The sequence below is a fragment of the Manduca sexta genome, chromosome 26 (genome assembly GCF_014839805.1).
Source record: "Manduca sexta isolate Smith_Timp_Sample1 chromosome 26, JHU_Msex_v1.0, whole genome shotgun sequence".
NCBI classification, from domain to species: Eukaryota; Metazoa; Arthropoda; class Insecta; order Lepidoptera; family Sphingidae; genus Manduca; species Manduca sexta.
In genome coordinates this window covers 17,111,353-17,134,124 of record NC_051140.1, presented here as the reverse complement: position 1 = coordinate 17,134,124, position 22,772 = coordinate 17,111,353, and the positions used below count along the sequence as shown (strand labels likewise).

Below are 22,772 nucleotides of genomic sequence, written 5' to 3'. Positions count from 1 at the left end.
AAAATAATTATAACCTGATATACATGATTCTGTTTTGCTTTTACCTCACTGCTCCCAGATTCAAAACAATCTTTGGGCTCTGCAATGTTTTTCGGGTACGGGAATCGAGCTACTAGTTCAAACAAACCTCTGGTTTTACAAACAATTCTCTTTGTGTCTCTAAATTTCTTTCCACTAGTGTCAGTAGTATCATTTATTCTGTGTCACGACGGCAACTCTGAACTCTCTCGAAGTGAATATAAAAAGAGTTTTTTCACTAGGCGGAAATTCAGCATATCATTGTTCATGTCTGTACCTAATGTATAGTCAGCTATAAAAGTAGCTTAGTAAATTTCAAATCGCCTTTAAACTTTTGTATCCATATTAATATTCGTTTTTTCTTCACTGAAATAAACTTCACAGGGTTTACTTATTTTAGATAAAGAAATAAACTATTTCGAATGAGATTAATGTGTCAGAAGCTGTTAAAGTTTCAAATTTGTATAGCTACTTTTATGGCTGACTATACCTACAATATCTGTACAATATATTCATGTGTCCAAATCTATTTAGACACCTATACTTCGTAGAGAGGTTTAGATTAGCAAAACTCGCACAGAAGTTAACTTGCGCAAGTGATTTAACGTGTAAACAATCACAGCAAGGCTTTTACTTGCAAAATTCACGGCAAATTGTATTTGTATAGAATTAAAATATTGCTAGTCGCGTAAATGCATTTGGAAGTTTTTGCGCATATATTGCTATGAGAACTTGCTAATCCAAGTTTACCCCCAACTACCCCCAAGAGATTAAGGCTACAGCTCTAGACTTACCCAGGTTGTGTGAGTATCATCAATTTAATAAAAGTTTGACTTGTTTCAACGTATGTGTTTATGAGTAGGTATTTGTATGTAATCAAAATATGTAGACAATACCAAATGAAACACAAACTTAATACTGTTTTATTAATTTACGAATCGTAATTGATTAATATTCAGTAGCAAATCTCTTATTACCAGCTGTTTCTTTGAATAATAGTATTCTTATGAATTGTTTGTCTGTGTTTTGTACATCATGTGAGTATATTAAAAAAAGAAATAAATTATTATTTTTCTGTGTCTGATATAATGTATTTGTATGTTTGTTTCAGATCTCATATCTTGGGTGTATACATTAATCGAATTTATATCACAAATGTAACTTTATATTTAGTTTAGAAATTTTAAACAGTCTTTGAAATATCTCGCAATATGTATTTGTGTGTAATTTGGCGGCATGTATTCATTAATGTATTATTGTAAATGTCTTGTATAATATGATGTAATTTTCTGGGTATAATTTTTACCAAACCAGAAACTTTTTATGAGATATTTTATAAATTGCTTACATGAACAAATAAAGTTATAACAATCTAAAGTTTCTGGTTAGGTAGACAAAGGTAATAAAACAACAAATAGGGTGAAAAAAGATATATTTATTTATATTTATTTGATTGGTTACCGTAATCAATTTCATTATTATAGCGAACTGTTTGATGGTTCTGCAGTATTTATTATACATGCTAAAAAGAAATAATTAATACATAATACAAGAAAACATGAATATCAAAATTAAAATAAATTACTTTACACAAAAACATAATTACAGTAATTGATGAATTGATAAAATTGAATTTATTGATAACAATAATAAAATGCAAAACAAATAAAACACAAAAATCATAGTTTTAATTTATATTACAGAAAATATTTCAGTAGTGATTTAATCACATAATTGGCAAATCAATTTTAGATTTAATTGACCGAATTGTTGGTTGTTAAAATTATTATTTTATTTTGTTTGATGTTTTTAGATTATTCTTCATAATTACAAAACATTTGCAGAACCTATATTTTATTTTTACCGAATTAATTACATTACATATTTAGTTGTATGTTTTCATACGAATTTTACTTCTGTTTTATATTATTTACGTCTTCATCGGACCATATTTCGTCCTTTCTTCTTTCAGTTTTAGTTATTAGATATTATAAATTTTACTTTTTGTTTTATTTTATTTTGTTAAGGTTTTATTGCCAATAATCAAATGACTCTACCACCGGTTCGGAACCTACAATCGACTGAGAAGAACCGGCAAGAAACTCAGCAGATTATCGAGTCGTCATGATGCTTCCGCGAGAGAACATCTAAATGATCTCTATTTTGTAATACCTTTGTAATGTTGAAGCGGTAGTATGTAGAAAATTGTAGAGAATTTAGGATACATAGTTAATTAATTTTAAAACTTGAATAAAATTTAGAATCTTTCGAAATAATTCTCCAAATTATTTATAGAAAACATTTGACGCCTAAGTTCATGGTATATTTAAAAAATATTTGTATTTATTGAGACCTACTTACCGCTTCAGGAATCTAGGCGCAAGGATATGTAAGAAGGTGAAAAGGGAATTGAAATAGAGCTAGTTTCATCATTCTCATCTTGCAATGTTGAAAAATCAAGCTTCGTTATATTTATTTAAACTGTACACTGCAATACTACTATGTCTCTATGCATTGGATGATTGTATGTTACATTGCACGGACTTAAAGAACACAGTCACTCTTGTGTTAGTTTGTAAGCAATGTCTCGTTAGCCAATACCCATGAGATATTACTCGAGTGCATTCCATTTTGAACAAAGAAATGTATCAAAGCAACTCCTTGTTTCTGCACCTCAAACGTGTTCACATTTATTAGCACAAAGATTAAAAACTTTGCCAGAACTAGATGTCGATGCATTTTGCAAAAGCATATGTAGCAGCAAGCTTGCTTCGTTTTATATCTCTCTAGCTATTCTATTTTGAAGAATCGCTAACATCGGAAAGCAGAAGGGGAAAGACTAGGAAAAATCGATGAGGTTTTAACAATGAATGATTTTCAAAGAAACAAAATAACTAAGTTTACTTATATTTTGGTTTATTTTCTGAAAATATATTGTTTATCTTTACAATGTCCAAGAACTTTTTGCATTCATTTAAATTAATTTGCGCATTACTAGTTACTAAATACTTTACAATTAATGAAATTGTTAAATTATTTTTGTAATAAATCAGAGTTGTGCGCTTCGAGATAAATACATATTTGATTGCTTTAAATAAACTTATACATTTTTTGCAATTATTCAATTCGATTTATTTGGTTATATATAGATATCCATATTCTTTAGATGTTTAACAAATATTTCATAGGATCATTTATCCGTAGCATGATATTAGCTTCATGTACAACTATATTTAAACTATGTAGGTAGGTAGCAAATTTTAACCTAATACTTGCAAAATTAACATGTCCTACACTTTAAGCGACATTTGGTACATCATTTACAAACAAAAAGCCTTTTAAAATGTTACCTAATTACTTGAAAACTAAAATAAGCCACGCCCGCAGAGTTTAAAGTAGTCTTACAACTTGCTATTTGAGATTGTGAAATGTAATATAACTTTTTGTAACCACTTATATGTGTTTATAGTATATAGTATATATTTAATGTCTTTACAGGGCGCATGATAATGGCACTACCTACTTAGTATTTTTATAAAATAGTAGCATTAATATACATTAAAAACTACTTCTAAGACGTAAAGTGGAGATACCTTTTACTGAACCCCAAATGATACAATTATTTCTGACTATTGTATGTTAATTTTCTATAAATATATACATATAAATCATAATATAGTGTATTATAGTCGAATAATGATGTAATAATTTACATGATCAGGTGTTAAACCTAGCCATCGCCCGGTTCATTCATTTCTCCTCAACTTTTTATGATATAGTAGGAAATCATATGTATATTTCTCATTTGAATGTTGTATAAAATAATTTATTAGTTTAGTCAAACTACTAGGCAATACCAAATTGATAAATTTTACTCAAAAGATTCCATTAAACACAGACTTGAAGAGTACATACAAAGATACATGCATACAAAAATTAAAAAACTTTTTAACAATTATATTGATCAGATAACTAATTATGCGCCTTATTTAATTTTCTTCTAAATTCCGCTCCTGATCTCCTGACAGATTTTACTTAGAGTGTAATTTGTAATCTATCGCCTATCGATTCCGTTCCGTTAAAAGCCTGCCTGACGTCTCCAACATAATAAAAAACATCTGAAAATTAAATATTGTAAGCAATTATACTACTCTTGTAGCCAGAGTTGGAATTTATTTAATAAAAATGTTGTTAGTAATAAGACCGCATTTAGATCACGTTTTGCATTAAATTATTTATTGTCCTATACAATATAACAGTTTTGAAACTGTAACCATCAACCACGATCGTTATCATATATTTTATAAAATATAGTTTCCAATGGAATATTTTAACTCAATGACGAGTTTTGGTTGAGTGCTAACATTAGGCCTCAAAGTTGATTTAGATAACTTTGTAACCCAACAACTCTGTTCTCTTAAAACTAGCTTATTATTGCGTGTCTATAAACTGTTAATTAAATTAATATTTTGATTTATTCATCGGGAAAAATAAAAATACCTTCAAGTTTAATTAGCTTTAAATTTACGATGAAAAGCCTTAATAAACTCTGGAGACTATTTGGGGATCCATCCACGTGACGTCCGAAATGTATTTCTTAGTCACGATTGCCAGTTACGGACTCAAGACCTCCCGCCATTGTTTCGATACGATGTTACCACGGAATCATAACGGGCTCTGCAGGACAAGCGTTGGCAATTACGTTACTCAAGTAAATACACGACATAGCTCCTGTAAATTTAATTAAAGTGCAAAGGTATTAGACATAGAAAATGTATACGGAAACGCTACGGCGATGTGGAACACTTTCACTTAAGCTACCTAATGGAAAATTAAAATGACGCTACATAAGAAAAATACATTAAACATCAAGAAATAACCACACACGACTAAAAGAACCACGGTGCATCTTGTGACAGCTTGTTCAACGATTAGTTAAGCGATAATCTAACAATGCACAGGGACCGACCACGAAAAATAAAGAAATTCCACATGTCAAAGCATTTCATGTTTTCTAAAAACATATACCCGTGTTATTTTGTGCTCATGCTACGAAAACCTTTAAGTTTTATTTCTCATGCACAGTAAGGATTATTTATGTGATATCTATTGAAAATAAAACATTTTTGAATGACGTAAACAAGAAAGCGTAACAAAAGTTACAATAATTCACGTGTGAAAGTGATTACGACAATTAAATGAAGGTGCACGTGAAGTTTGTTTCCGTAAAACGATTTGGTTATATTCGTATTAGCGAGTTTATTATCACAATAGCATTCCTGAACAATTACCTACAAGCTAGAAGCACTTAAATATCATACCCTGCTAAGTTTTTTATTTTTGTAATGATGGAGACATTGTTTTCAAATTTCAAATTGCACAATCTATGCTCTAAATACTACTACAAACTTCAATAATTTTACATTCTCTAATCATTTTAAATATTACTCAATATATTTCTTTAATGAATATACCAATCGTTTCCTAATAAAGACTATACGTTCTCCTAAGGTTGGCCTTGCCTACAAACTTGGAAATAAAAATATCTAACCAAATGTCAGTGTAATTTATTTTGGAAAGGGACTCCAATATTTACATAAAGCCTTACAACTTACTTTCAATCGTCTGTTTCTAAACTAGATTTTAATTTAATAGACGAAAGTCTAATGCTATGAGTATTCTTATCCTAAGTTAAGTTGATGGCTTTTATTTACATTTAAACGCCTCATAATTTTATTATCAAAATTTTATATTTCTAATAATGCGCTCTGAAGTTTTTGATATGTCTGACTAAACCACGCAGGTTTTATGCATTTCCTATTATTTTCTTGGTGGTAATAGATGTATATTATAATTTCATCTCTCATGATAGATAGCCTCTATTATTCTGTTGATGAATTTGGTATAGGATATGAAAAAGACCTAATAACTCTATTCTCTTTAGAAGTATTCTTTCTTGGGTTAAATTGAAGTCTTATGTGCATATTCTGATGTTTAGGTTGTCACATGATTGACGATAACCTATTATCCCTGGTTTCCTTACGAGTAGGCTTTCCTGGTTTGAACTTGTCTTTGTTTACATTGTAGGAACCTGTTCCTTGGTACGTTCTGACGACGATAACCTATTTTCCCTGTTTTCTTTACGAGTAGGCTTTCCTTGTTTGAACTTATGTCTTTATTTACATTGTAGAAACCTGTTCCTTGGTACGTTATGACGACGATAACCTATTATCCCTGTTTTCCTTACGAGTAGCCTTACGTGGTTTGAACTTATGTCTTTATTTACATTGTAAAACCTGTTCTTTTGGTACGTTCATCTCTCATGTAGAATATATTCTTATGTTTAGCTGGTTATGTACTGACGAAAAAGTAATAACGCTATTTTTATTACGAATATTGTTTCTCGTTGATACGAAGTCTTTATTCACGTATAAGGAACTTGATGCTTGATACATAATGCTATCTCAAATATATACTCTATAAAATCAATTATACACTCTAAAGTTAATTATTTACATACTGGCGACGACCTAGTAGCGTTTTTTCTTTACGAGTATTCCTTCCATTGCATTGCTTCCGTGGTATTGAAGTTCTATATACATTCAAGGGCCCCTTATGTCCTGTACATTCTGATAGTACAATCTGACGTCTAACTGGTCACACAAAAGAACTAATAAATGTTATATATATATATATATATATATATATATATATATATATATATATATATATATATGATATTGAAGTTTTTATTCTAATTAATGGACTCTGATGCTTGATGCATTCTAATATTTCTGATATATTAAACATTCTGTTATTTAGCTGGTTACATATTGTAGAAACCCTATTATGGTTATTTCCTTTACAAGTATTCTTTCCCTGTATTGAATAGATATCTTTATTTACAACGAAGAACCCTGATATTTTGTAATGCTAATATTTCTGATATAAAATACATTCTGATTAGCTGGTCACATATTGACAAATATCTGTTGCTATTTTCTTTAGGAGTACCTATTGTTTGCCTGGGTAGTCTAATGTCTTTATTTAGATTGAAGGACTCTGATGCTTGATACATCCTGACATTTCCGACATATAAATACATTCTGATGTGTAGCTGATGATATGTTGCAAAAACCTATTTTCAGTAGGTATTTCCTTTACGATTATTCTGGCTGATGGAATTGATATATTTAAATAAACGTATTCCTTTTTTCTGATATCATTTCTAATTCTGATTTATAAATCTTGTGCATACGGAAGAATGTATAATTACGCTATATTTACGAATATTTATTCCTAGGGTTAAATTGATATGTTTGTTGATATTAAGCACTCTGATATTTGATTCTTTATTGATGCATATTTTCTGACGTCTGGGTCATATACTGACGAACTTTATTTCGAAATTATTTCGGCCGAATTGATATCTTTATACCTATATATTAAAGGCATCCGATGTACTCTATTATTTCTGATCTATAGCTGGGCACATACGAAGGTAATCGATATAGCAGTTATTTTACGAGCTATTTTTGCTTGAGTGAAACGGAATCTTATATATCACATCTCTGATATTTAGTACATTCTGTTGTTTGTAATGTTAATTATATTGTGATGTTTACCTAGGTACACATTGATGAAAGCCTAATGACTCATTTCTTAATTAGTAAGTAATCTTTCCTTGGCTAGTATTGTTATCGTACGTTTCTAATTATTGGTACATTCTGTCATCTCTAAAGTTATTACATTCTGACGTATATTTATGTTTAAATAGGCTCATATGGACGAAAACCAATACAATTTCTTAATCGAATATTCTGGGTCAAATTGTTGCCTCTAAATAAGTAAGTATATATTATTAATATTTCAATTCAAACGTTTGCGATGTTTTGTCCTTTGCTGATTCCGATGTGTAAGAGGACAGATAGCGACGAAGCCTCAAGAAATTTCTTTCAAAGTAGGTATAAATTTCTTAGATTAAATTGATGTCTTGTACTTATATGCAAATATCCCTGATGTTTAAAATATAACATATCTGATGTTTGATCTTGGAAATATAGACGAAAGCCTAGAGCTAATACTTTCATGATGAGTTTTTTTCGTGGTTTAAACTGACAGCATAAATTTCTATGTCACATATTTCAATATTACAACATCTGGAAGTTTTAGTAGTATAAAGTTGAAAGTCCTGTTCATTCGTCTTTCTCAACATGTTTACGTCTCTTTTTCATCAGCATTTGCTTAAGAATTACATAATTTCAGAGTAAAACCGACGGGTAATTCATAAGTATCTTTAAATTGACAATCATATTATTATGTTCTTTATTAGGAATCCGCTTGTTCATCTTTGCATAATAACGCTAAAATATCAATTTTGATGCGTATATTTTCGCTATTTGTCTAATCATATATGTTTCAACCTAGTTTCCAAGTAATATTGTTCTAACCTTAGGATAACAGTTTCATAGTATCGTAAACATCAACCAATATTTAAAACCTACAGTCCTTGGTTAATAAATATGACTACTTTCGCTATTCTGTAATCCTTTGTGAAACTGACATTTGGTTACGTAAAACTGCATTTAACATCATTAACTTGTTCTAGATAGTCATCTCACGTTGCATTCTTTGTTTCTTATATTTATTTTACGCCGCACCTTGAATTCTGTATAATTGTTATTTTTTATGCTTAAATGCCTAGATATATATATGTGTTGGATATATAGGTAAATATTTAATATAATCGTTATGAATTTGCATCATATATTTCACGTTTTAAGTCTCATAAGTTATAATACTTTCATATTTTATATTTTCTACGCCATGTTTATACATGGTTTCTAATGGCATGTTCGTTATTTCTTGTGTTTTTCTTAGTTTTAATAAATAGATACCTCTATGTTCTTTCTTTTGTAAGACGCTTAATATTTCCTTATAAAGTATTTTTTGTTCTTCTATTTAAATAGTAATAATTACTAGTGTGTACATAAATACGTAATATTTCGATAATTGTTTTATCGTAGAATATAAAAGTTATTAAAACTTTACGTTTTATGAAGATTGTAACGCTTTATAATGATCTCTGTAAAAATATTCATTGTGTCTTTTCATTTGCTAGGTTGTTTAAAAAAAAACAGTCTTAATCATGTATTTTTTCCTCCTATTTTGCTATAAATGATTTATGTGTAAGTCCGCAAAATTATTTCAGAAAAAAATCAGGAATTCGACTGAAGTATGGGTATCATAATATTAATGTATCAAAAATACGAAATATGATATCAAAACGTTTTAGAGAAGTAGAAAATAGTATTTAATTTCCGATCCCTGCTAACTTGTATAAATATGTAAGTATAGATATAATATATTTTATTCATAAAATAATCGATAAGAATAATGCTCTTGGAAACGTAAACAAGTCAGCAAGCTCACCTATTAGAAATTTTCACTCAACAAACATTGTATTAAAACGTGTAATTAATAAACAAAATCTTGTCATATTATATTACTGTAATTTGGTTTTACTATATTATATTATTTTTTAAAAAATATATTACGCAGTTATGATAAAATATCTAAACGGTTCAAAAACCCACGTATTATACACGACATAAATATTCAATATATTCATATCACGTTATAATTTTAATTTTCTATTATGTTATATTTAGTATACCTTTAGAACTCAATATAATAGTATGCCAAATTGACTCTAAATAACGAATTTCCACGTTAGCCAATTGCCTACCTACCTACGCTATCACGCATACAGCTAAACCCGCTTAATACGATTTCCCGCATAATACGCTATTTTCCATTACTCTGCAATTTGAGACATGTTTTCATACATTATAACACGCTTAATACGATTCATCCCGTTTAATACGCCATCTTTACGCATATTATCTCAAAATAGTGAACTAGCAAAATTTTTAACGCGATAATATAATGATAATAAGATGTATTCGATTTATTTGTCAAATTGTCAGATATATCCTAAGTCTTAAAGAGAGAAACTTACTATGGTGGCAAGCACGTAAAAAGAGATTGACTGTCCTAACTTATGTCAATTCTGATGGGGCGGAAAAGTTACGTTTGATAGTAAGGCGAAATATCTATGTAGCTTAAAAAACGTAAGATCGCTCCTAATATTATTATTCACAACCTCGAATTTGAATGAGTGACCTTTGTTTCATTGCCCGGTTAAAAAGCATTAAATTATTGCCTATATGTAATGTATTTATTTATAAATATTATTATCATGTGGCTTTATCTAGAAATACATAAAATAAATAATTATTGCTTTATTACATTATAAATATCTTAGTCAATACCTACACGAAAATTAGTACATAATACGTTTCTTTCGCATATCCCACATAATACGAGTTTTTTATTGGGTCTCTTTAAAATCGTCTTAAGCGGGTTTTACTGTTTATGTAACTTGTATATGTGATTATATCAATTCCAATAATACACATGTAGTTATTTTAAAAAAATAATAATATGATTTGGAAAAATGATTAAGTATAACAGTTTGAAGAACGATTCCACTTAAATATATTATAATATTGTTTGATGTCACATTACCTCAATGTTCTAATGGATCACGTAAATGTTTTTTAAAATTCAATTATTTTTTGATACGTATTTCATGAATCTTAATTATAAACGTATATAAGAATATAAGTTTAATTAACAGAAATAACGATGAAATAAATAAATAAAATTTTGCCTTAACATAAATATTTTTATGGTAATTAATAACAATTAGTTAAATTTTCCTGTTTACCGCCCTACTTCTATTTTAAGATTCGCGGCGTAATTAATACTGAAAAACTTTACCTGTTATTGTATTAATTAAATATGTCGATATCAATTTGCTATAAGGAATAAACAAACAATATATAAAAATAGCCACCGCATTAGTTGATAAATAACATAAAATTAATTGCATTCAATTTATTTATTATTAAATAAATATTACTCTGAGCCAGGAAATGCAATCTGTCTCGTAAATAAGCATATATGTAATTCATGTAATATATTTTTTTATAGTTATAAAACTTCGAAGAGTTTGCAATCTTAGCTTTTGTTAAATTTAATCACGCTTCGCTCATCCATTTATCAGCATAAATTCGCACAAACTTTTCTTTTTGTATATTCTAAGATCACGTAATACAAATTACGTCTCTTTAGTTATATTCGTAGTCGAAATGTAGTGTTTTGAAATCCTTTAGCCAAGAATAAATATTTTCCATAAATTGGCAAATTACTCTATAATGATAATTATCCGATCAAATCTCTTCTCGTTATGTATTCGTGCCTAAAGACTTCTATAATCATTACAATGTATAGGCAAATCATTTATTATGACTTCTATGCAGTGTTGAGCAAACTATATGTCATAGTTACATCATAAACGTGTATATAATAACTCGAATTTCAAGGCATTTAGAATATAGTTCACCTAATAACTATACATTCAGTGTGTTAGTTTTAAAATCACGTGAGTCCGTGTTTGTGATGATGATATTTGCGATTGAATTCTTCATATTCTCTTTCAAAAATAGTTCTTGTTAAATAAATAACGGGTCGTTCCGACTGTAGTTTTTTGAAATCTTGAATAATATCAATAATCCGCACAATTTCATGAATCTAAATGATTCTTTAACGGAGAGATTATTATAAAATAAGGTAATAAGTATCAGTATTCAGCCAGTAAATGATTATGAATATGAAATAAATAAATATATAGCTCATCAAAACATTTCCATAAAATGTGTATTTACACATAACTCATCAAAATATTTCTTGTCTATAAATTGTATATTTGCTCAAAATAATTGTTATCATGGTGTAAATATTTATATCTTAATACATCCTGATAAAATTTCTTATGTCGCGCTATTACTTTATTACTTTAGTGATAAAATATCTCCCTGTTTATTTTGTAATTCTTCAGAATAAGATAGCTGAGTAGCTAAAATGTTTGTTTAATACGTCTTGTTTTGTTTGTAGTTGTATGTGTGCCAATTAACAGTGTTGCTGACTCTATTTGATTTTTCTGAATATTTTCTAGCTTCAATCCTCATAAACGGATATTTTTGTAATCTAGCCGCATAACTGTCCTCTCATAAGCTGTCACTTCGAGTATATTCCATGAAAAATTTAAATTTCCAAATTATTCGAAAATATTTTTTTAGTAGTAAGGGAACTTTGTTTTTAATATTATGTTGTCAATATTAAATTTAATCTTCTAATAATACTGGTCTTTGTTAATATGTCATCAGGATTTGGTTAGTCATTATTATACATAAAATTGTCGCTGAACATTAAAAAATAATGATGAATCACTGGTAAAAACTTCAAGGTGGGTACTTCATAATAACACAATATATCGGCGGTCCTCATAAAATTCTCTATGCCCTTTTAAAATGAAAATATGTATCATACATAATATACATTATGTTATGGATTCTGAGTAATTTTAAAATATATAAATCCTCCACCGACACTAGGACGTATATAATTTCTGATATAAGTTGTATTTCGTTTCACTTTCAATTTTTACCACATTAATTTTATTACAAACACACCATGAACGAAAAAAACGAATTTTAATAATGCCATAACTTAATCACTTCACGTATTTCAAACTTTTAAATATAATTTGAAACTTTAGGTCTAAATGTGCAATGACTAAGGTTCACTATTTTAAGTAACATCTCACGCACTATGGAACTTTCGTGCTATTAAATAAGAATATTTAATTACATCACATTTGAATTTTTACATCATATTATAAAATTTTATTAAAATATATATGCATCACTAATTTAATTTCTTTATAAATTTTGTCACGCCAATAATCTGCTTTGATTTCCTCTCACGCTTTATTGTACCTTTGTACTACTGAATAATAATATTTTATAAAGCTGCACCTATTAATCACGTCGCATATTTCAAAATTTTACTTCAATTTATGAAATTTTATCCACATATGGCGTAATGTTTCTCTCTTTTTAATTATGACTCCAATTGTACGGTCTCCTTAACTAGCATGTAATATAACATTCCTCTCACACATTATTGCATCCCTAACTTGATCTATACGATATTAATACTAAATAATGCCGCACCTATCACGTCACTTATTACAAACTTTTATATCACATCATGAAATTTTATTAAAATATAGCGCCGCTGAATAATTATCTGAAATAAAGCTGTACGTATTAATCATGTCGCATATTTCAATTATTTTCATCATATTATGAAATTTTATTCACATATAGCTTAATGTTTCTTAAGCGCTTTCTTTTATTCACCCTTAATAAAGTAGATACTGATGTCCTCTCACGCACTATTGCAAGCTTAGCTTGCTCTAAAGAATAATAATACTAAATAATGCCGCACTTATTACGTCACTTATATCAAACTTTACTTATAACGTATTATGAAATTTTATTCAGATATTGAGCAATGCATCACTGTTTTAATTAATTTATAAATTTTGTCACGTCAATAAACTGTTATTTCCTCTCACGCACTATTATACTTTGTGCCGCTGAATAATAATATTAAATAAAGCTGTACCTATTAATCATATCTCTTATTTCAAACTTTTACATCATATTATGAAATTTCTATCCACATGATGCGTCATATTTCGGTGTTTCAATTTTGTATTCAATTTAACAAACGCTATCTTTTATTCACACTTTATAAGTATCGATTTTCTCTCACGCACTATTGCATCCTTAGCTTGATCTATAGAATAATAAATAAAATAATGCCGCACGTATCACGTCTCTTAAATCAAATTTGTATATCATATAAACATGTTATTCAGATATAGCACTATTCATCACTATTTAATTACTTTATTTTTTTTTTTCATGTCAATAAACTGCCTTGATTTCTTCTCACGCACTATTATAACTTTCTGCCGCTGAATAAAAATATTTAATAAAGGTATACCTATTAATCACTTCACTTATTGCAAAATTTTACTTCATTTACATATAGCGTAATGTTTCGCTGTTTCAATTTTGTATTCGATTTAACATATGTTTTCTTTTATTCACACTTTATTAAGTATCGATTTCCTCTCACGCAATAATACTAAATAATGCTGCACCTATCACGTCACTTATTTCAAACTTTTACATCATATTATGAAATTTTATCCACATGATGCGTCATATTTCGCTGTTTCAATTTTGTATTTAATTTAACAAACGCTATCTTTTATTCACACTTTATTAAGTGTTGCTTTCCTCTCACGCACTATTGCATCCTTAGCTTGATCTATAGAATAATAATAATAAATAAAGCCACACTTATCACGTCACTTATTTCAAACTTTTATAACACATTATGAAATTTTATTCAGAAATAAAGCACGTTTTACTATTTCAAATTCGTCATCAATTTTGACACTTAAATTACCTAATTATCAATTTTAAGCTACTAAATAACCCAAATAATATTCACACCACTTATTTCAAACCTTATATCACAACATGAAATTCCGTACGAATGTAGCACAATATTTCACTATTTATATCAAAAACTATAATCAGGTATACTACATATAATATATCAGTTTTATATATACTTTTCGAAAACTTGCCGCATAGCCGTCTGTTTGTTTGTCGTTTGAAAAAATAATTATCAGTAATTCATAGCCTATATAATGTCTTATGTGTTTATATCATTTACTATATTAAAGATGTATGCTTGTCTATTCTAGTCGCAGTAATATCTTTTATGAGTGTCCTATCACTTCCATAAACAAGTTATTTCGCCTACTATATTTTTTCATGAATATACAATTCTATACTTATAAAAATACGTGGCTCCTATTACTTTGAAACATAACATAATATTATTTCGTTGTAGTCGTCCTTATAAAATAATGTTTTATGTAAGAATTCGGAATTTGAATTTAAAAATGAAATGGAATCATTTGCTAAGCTGTCAAATAAATTATTTTTATGTTTTAATTTTTATTGTTCTATTTTTAAATAACAATGACACGATACTCATAGGATCAAACTTTATATATCAGATATTATATTTCTAACTCACTTTAACTTTTACACACATTCATTTAATTATCACTTCACACATGAAAATAATAAATTAATAAGGCTCTGAACTTTACACTTCACTTATTTCAAACTTTTACATTGTATTGTGAAATTTTACGTAGAGGTCACGCTATGAATCACTAATTCTATACTTTTCCAAGGCTATTTTGCGCTAACTAGTTAGTAAATAACTTCAATTTTTTTCACCCACTATAGCACCTTTAAATTACTATTAATAGTTAAAATAATAATTCAATAATAAATTTTACACGACACCTCCCAATAACTATTTTTTATTATGAAAACTTGTATGAATTTAAATCGTAAACGAACTTTAGTATATTTAACCTCTTTTGTATAAAACACTGCACAAAACCCACAAATCCACTCTCAACACTTAACCACTTCTCACTCAACGATTAATAAAAAAAAATGATCAAAATTTAGACTGTACTACATAACGAAAATAAATAAAAACCGAATATTTACGCATATTTCTGCCTCTTTCATACCTTCTAAATGAACTAATCCTTAATATTTTCATATAATCAACAATGCTAAAGGGATCTCGACCTATGATACTTCTAAATGAATATAAATAGTTTAGATTGCATACTACGTTCCATAGAACTTATATCAATTAATAAATTGTGTTTCAATACTTTAAGTTCATACAATTTATAAAATGTTTTCTACAAATAGGTATAAGATATAATATTTCTGACATAAATTTAAAACGTATAATATTCCGCTATAGCAATATTGAACGTATTGTATTTATTAGTATAATAATTCATCTGGTAAGTCAGTGATATGTTCAATTTTGGATAAATAAGTAGTATCTCATAATAATCTTCATATTCATTTTTATTTTTGAATGGAATTCGATGACCGCTTTCGGATGGAATTTCGTTTGAGTAATACTCAATATAAATAACTCTTGCTTCTTGTGCTTAGCTATTTCCAACTTATTTGATACAATTATATATATAAAATATTTATTTTGTTTCTAATATTTTTATTGTAAAACAATCTTTATCATCATTATAATAGATAAATAAAAATAAACGTGTCCGTACCTAGTCAAATCGATTTTCTCAAAAATCTGTGTAGGCTCTACTCTCCTTTTTGTTTTATAATATTTTTCGTATTCAATGTGTCTCGAACTTTTAGTTAACTGTGTAACTATATTTGTCACGCTGTCCCTCTGCATTACCTTATCGATTTGTTCTAAGCTTTTCAATTTTCAATTCATCCTAACCCTTTCAACTTGCATTCTAAATTTGTTTAGAATCCATATTTGTCAGACTAAACAGGAGTCAATTATTAAATATACTATATAACTTAAAATAAATTTATTATATAACTACCTTATCGAATATTGTATTATATATATATTTAAAATATTTTGTTCATACGAAAATTATCATATTCTTGTAATTTTTATAGAACTCTTTTGTATACTTTCTCATTTAAATATTATAATCACATGTTACAGATTTTTTGTATATTATATTACGACTTCGTAATAAGAATAATATATATTTCGATATATAACTTCACCTCTATGTGATATTGGGTATCGTAGAGTAGGTACCTATATTATAATAATAAATATATTACACTTTGCTATTACAGACAAAGGGATCAAAATATCTTTGTAACATTAAAATTATCGTGCTGTAAGCTTTCTTAAACGTCCTCTCGAATTTTTTTCTTACTTAGTATAAATATCACTAGAAATGCACGTAATTACTGTATTCAAATCGTCATTTTCTTTTATGGAAACCTTTTTTAATATTCGTTTCTATATTTTACAGGATGTATTTTGGTTTATGTCTACGTTTAATATATAATGTAGGTATTTGTAGCTTTGTATGTATAGAATGCTCTATTTTTGTACTCTTTTTTATACTACTTATAGCTAATAATTTTTTTAGTACCTCGTAAATTTTTAAATTTAGCATTTGCATATATCTCCTACAAATATTACAAAGGCATCTTTTATGCCTAAATACGATCTTCCTATCCGTGGTTAATCCTATTTTAAGAACCGCGGAACATATTTGTATATTTTCATATTATACGTCATATCCTTTTTCCTATTGAGATAAAAATAAATATCATGTATTTCCAATGAATAAATCAGGTAATTGGAATTTTTCTACAAATAAAAGTGTGTATTTTAATTCCACCATAAATTCTAATGATTTCGGAATACGTTATTCCTATCTATTGTTATAGCTTCTTTTATAAAAAGAGCTGTCAACCTGGTACACCTTTGCATATTGTTATGTATGTAAATTTGTTTGGCTATTGGTAAAATGTATATGTGTACGGTTTTAAGTTCTTATTTCAATATTTATCTACACAATATTTATAGTCGCCTATTTTATTACTAGATAGTTTAAATTATTTTGAATACCCGCTGTTTATTGATTAAGGAGCAATTTAATTTAAATTTTCAAAAAAGCTTTCTCTCTTATTTTCCAATAAATCCATTTTCTCTAACATTGTTACATAATTATTGGTACCTAACTATAGTATAAAATAAAAAATATAATTGTGACCATAAAATATAGTTTTTCCCTGACCCTACCTCTTTTAATATAAATGTTTGGTACGATAAAAAATCATCACAATTGGTAAATCAAAATAATGTGTCTATGATTTGTAACTCAAGTATTTTAAGCAATTTACCTAAATATAAACAATCTTCTTCCTGCCTCTTTATTTTTGCATCGTTGTTGCATAATCTTTCTTCTGTTTCAAAACTTTCATAAAAAATATTATACATTATAAGTACTTAGCTCTCTTTTTGGATAAATTTACCTACTCTTAAATCACTCCCTATTTTTTATATGACAAAACTTCAGTTAGGTTAGAGTAAATAAATATCTTTCATTTATCAGTAATAGCTATTTAAATAATTCTATTCTCATCTTTACGAACTAATTCTATCTTTTTAATGTATCATATACTTATTTCGTCTATACATGAAAAATATAATAAAAATATATATTTGCGTTTGTAAAGAATCTATCGAATACATATTAGTAACTCACGCTCCTGTTTTTCAATAATTATTTACTAATAAGATGCTTGAAATGTCCTCGTAAAATTCTAAGTGTTAACTGTTTATTTAATCATAATTTTCGTCCTTACTTTTCTAATAAATAATAACTTTTCCTGTCCTTTGCTTTATGTTGTACTTTGAGAATGTAGAGAAAAATAAAAATATATTATATGTAGGTATGTAAGTAATATGTTTGCGCCTATAAGTAATTTAATTTGTGTATCACATTTCCTGTTGATATCACGAATCTGTAATAACTTTGGGGTCAATATTTACGCATTTTCTTTCTTTAAAAAATATATTATTTAATCTTACCTACATATTATTATCCATTATTTAATTTTAAAACCTTTTAATTATTGAAAAAGGTATATTCGGCCAATTAAAAAAAACAATGATTACAAATCTTTCTTGAGTCTACTCTTCATAGTAATAAATTGCCTATTTTATTAAGTACTTATTTTGCGTTTCGATTATGTTACATAATATAAGATAACTTATATTTGCGAATGATAATATTATTGCACCTCATACGACCAACATTTTCTTGTAATTGAAATCTCCTTCGATATTGTTTCTTTTTTCTTTGGTTTAATAATGGTTCCCGTCTCTTATTTATTAGTCTACGATAGGGTTATATCCAAGCTTTTTTATTTTTAATATTAAAAAAATACGTGGCTGCTATTAATATCCTATCCTATACGAAACTTTAATTTACAAATACGTGTATACTTATGTAACTAAACCCAGTTAAATATTGCGTACTTTTTGGTATATAGATGTGCGTTTAATATAAAGAAAACGTATAATACGGCGAAATTAAAAATAAATAAATACTGGCTGGTATTATTATTCATTAATTGTAATATTTATTTTCTTATTTCCTAATTCTTTTCGTATATAAATATTACTATAATTTTTAACGTCCAATCATTTGCTCGTTATTGTTAGCTGGTATCTAATTTTAATGATTATAAATGGCCCTATAGGCCTTTTTGTATACATAGCTCGTAATTTAATTTAGTAAATGACTGTGTCCTAAATTAATTAAAAAACATGTAAGTTATGTAGTTTAATCAACGTGAACCCCAAATTTTTTATAACGAATAAATCACCGAATGTAATTTTTGTCTTTGCCTACTAATGTTAAACTCAACTAATAAAACCAATCAAATATTTTTTTTGAAACATATTGTGAATAATTTTCTTATACCTATATATTCTCGTAGCATTAGACTCTCCTTAAGGTATTGAGTTTTCTTATAAAATACAAAAATATCATTTTTACATAAAAAATCTTAATCACTATAAATTTTTTAGATGTATTAAAGTCTTTTATTAAAGGCTCAAATTTGTATGGCGTTAGTTTGTCTACCTCCAATTTATGTTTCTGTTGTTCTGAACAAGTAAACCGTAACTGTAGTATTTTAAAATTTAATTTTGTATATGTGTATACTTCTAGAACATATAACTCGATCATGATATCGATGTATTACAAGTTGGCTGTTTGTATAACGTAAATATATATATATATATATATTGTATTCAAATAAATGTTTAACAGTTGTCAGAGTACATTTCAAGTACATACGTAATAATAAAACCTTATATTTTCCTACAATAAGTCATTCACATAATCATTTTTTTCGGTAGATAATAAATTAAAATAAATATAAAACTTATTTCAACCAATTATATTTCAATGGAATAATATTATCTGATAGTTGTGTTCGTTTTATGCATAATATTTTGAATTTAAATAAGTGTTCAAAAGTTGTCAGAGTACATTTTAAGTACATTAGTCATAATAAAAACCTTATATTTTCTTACGATAAGTCATTCTCCCAAATATTTTTGTCGGTAGATAATAAACTAAAATAACTATAACTTTAAACTTTGTAATTAAATTTCAATGGAATTATATTATCTGATAGTTGTGTTCGTTTTATGCATAATATAAAGTATTTAAATAAATGTTGAATAGTTGTCAGAGTACATTTTAAGTACATTAGTAATAATAAAAAAAAACTTATGTTTTCCTATGATAAGTCATTCTCTCAAAAATGTTTGTCGGTAGATAATAAATTAAAATAAATATAAAACCTATTTCAACCTAATTATATTTCAATAGATTATCTGATGGTTGTATTCGTCTTATGCATAAAATATTAATTTTAATAAATATTCAGTTTTCCGTACATTAGTATAAATAATAAAAACCTTATATTTTCCTACGATTACTCATTCTCCCAAACATTTTTGTCGGTACATATTGTATAAAATAAATATAAAAGCTAATTGAACCTATTTTAATAATATTACCTGATAGTTGTATTCTTTTGATGCTTAATAAACTTAATACGAACGTTTTTAACTTTGTGATAAATAAAATAACCTACCGAGTACTAAATACATACAATCACAATAAAAATTTAAGAAATAATTTGTCATAAAATATTAGAAATTTAATTTAAACTTTTAATTTCTACAGATTTTTTTAGATAAATTTATTCAAAATTCCTTGTCAGTGATCCAAAATATATTTCTTATACGTTTCCCAATTTATTCCTTTAATACCTAATTATCTGTCTGCTGTATTATTAAATATGTTCACAATTTTGTTTCTACGACCTCCTACAAAAAAGAATATAACAAGTAGTCAACGACTTTACTTATTGTCTCTACCATTTTATCTGACAACCTAAACTATGCATAATTTGGAATATTTTTGTTTCTTTTGTTTGATATTAAATGACTTATTGCTATTTTCAAAATCAAGAATTTAATGTCATTGTTAAAATTAAAAATCCCTACGTATTATTTAATATTAAACAGTAAAAATAAATGGTTCACACTTCACGTCGTAGTCAACAACTTTGCCTACTGTCTCTACCATTTCGTCTGACACGCCCAAACTATCCGTAATTTGAAATATTTTTGTTTCATTTTTTATTAATTTACCTATTATTATGTTTAAATGTAAAAACATCATACGTAATTGTTGAATTAAAAAAATCTAAACTATTGAATGTTGCAGATAGAATTATTTAAAAAAGAATCAAATAGTCGACGACTTTGTCTACTGTCCCTATCATTGCATCCGCCACGCCCTACCTCTTTCCATATTTTATAACAATTTTGTTTTATATTTTCGATAAAAAATAAAGTGTTGCTTAAATATAAAAAATATATATATATATATGTCAATGTTAAAAATAAAATTGTATTGTTCTTTCGAATATCGTAGACACCAATACTTATAATGCAAGATTAATTACTATATAGTCAAACACTTTACCTACTGTCTCTATTTTATATGACGCCCAATCCATCCTAATTTGGTACATTTATATTGTATTTCTTAGATAATCAATAAACTGTTTCCCTGTCAAAATTCTCATAAATCACTGTTAAAAAAACATACTGCATTATTGCATATTCAAGATAACAATACCTAAAATAACAGATTTATCAAGTACTCGACTACCCGTCTCTACCATTTTATCTGACACGCCCAACTATCTGTAATTTGGAATTTTTATTTTTCTATCTTATTGAACAGCTGTTCATATAAATACCTCAAAACTTTTTACACGTCATTGATAAGATAAATAAAAATCCGCCATTTTAATTTTTTATGTTTCGTTTCATTCGGCTTCGTATTTCTACGTAATATACGTTATAACTTGAATCAACCTACTGATTTATAATATTACGTATTGAAGATATATCAAGTAAGTACTCGACGTCCTACTGTCTCTACCACTTTATCTAACACGCCCAAACCATTCATATTTATTTTCTATATCTTATTGAACAGCTGTTCATATACTTATACGTCAAAACTTTTAACACATTTTTGATGAAAAGAAATCCGCTATTTCTGTATTTTATATAATATACGCATTATAACTTTAATCCAACCTACTGTTAAATAATATTACGTATTTATATACACACTGCCGTATTAAATATACTTAGATTCTAGTCATGAAATTTTGCGTGTGCCTACGTGTCGTTTCAAAACAGACTTGTACAGCTGTTAGTAACATCCATTGTTCTTTCATTTGCATGGTAAATTATTCCGTTCTCATAATCTTATCGTGAATTTATACGGTTACTCGTATGCAGAGTATTTACCTAAATGTACTACATATTTCATAGTAGATGTATTTATATTGTTCACGACTAAAATCGTTCTACACGCTTCGACCCAAGATTTTGTATTTTCGAATTTTAGGTATACTTTATTCTGTTCAAAATTACCTACTTCGATTATTATTAAGACCGTTTGATATTTACTAATAATATATAAAATACAACAATAATACTTAGGTATTATGACTAAACAACTACACACACTTGAGTGGGACTCTCTTTTTAATACTCTCACATTTCAACCTACTATATTCAACCTACTCAATTGACCTTGACGTAACTTTTCCTTCAACGATAAAATATAGTTGTTTTGTTACTTTTACAAATAAATATTACACTAGAAAGCAAAATCGGCTAATTTTCTATTTATTAGCTACTATGTACCTAATATAATGCTTCTACGAAATTAATTACCTATTTTA

The 22,772-nt window shown here is 27.3% G+C and overlaps 3 long non-coding RNA genes across 3 annotated transcripts in view; 1 reads left to right on the top strand and 2 right to left on the bottom strand.

The window, feature by feature from the left end:
* Window positions 1-22,772, top strand: part of LOC119190808 — a 31,790-nt gene that overhangs the window by 4,564 nt on the left and 4,454 nt on the right. The window lies entirely within an intron of this gene.
* On the bottom strand, window positions 2,186-5,362 carry LOC119190809. The gene is made up of 2 exons (XR_005113149.1): window positions 4,519-5,362; window positions 2,186-4,136 (listed from the first exon to the last, which is right to left on the bottom strand). It is a non-coding gene; the product is annotated as an uncharacterized LOC119190809 (long non-coding RNA).
* On the bottom strand, window positions 7,446-22,766 carry LOC119190810. Its single transcript, XR_005113150.1, has 2 exons — window positions 13,438-22,766; window positions 7,446-13,405 (listed from the first exon to the last, which is right to left on the bottom strand). It is a non-coding gene; the product is annotated as an uncharacterized LOC119190810 (long non-coding RNA).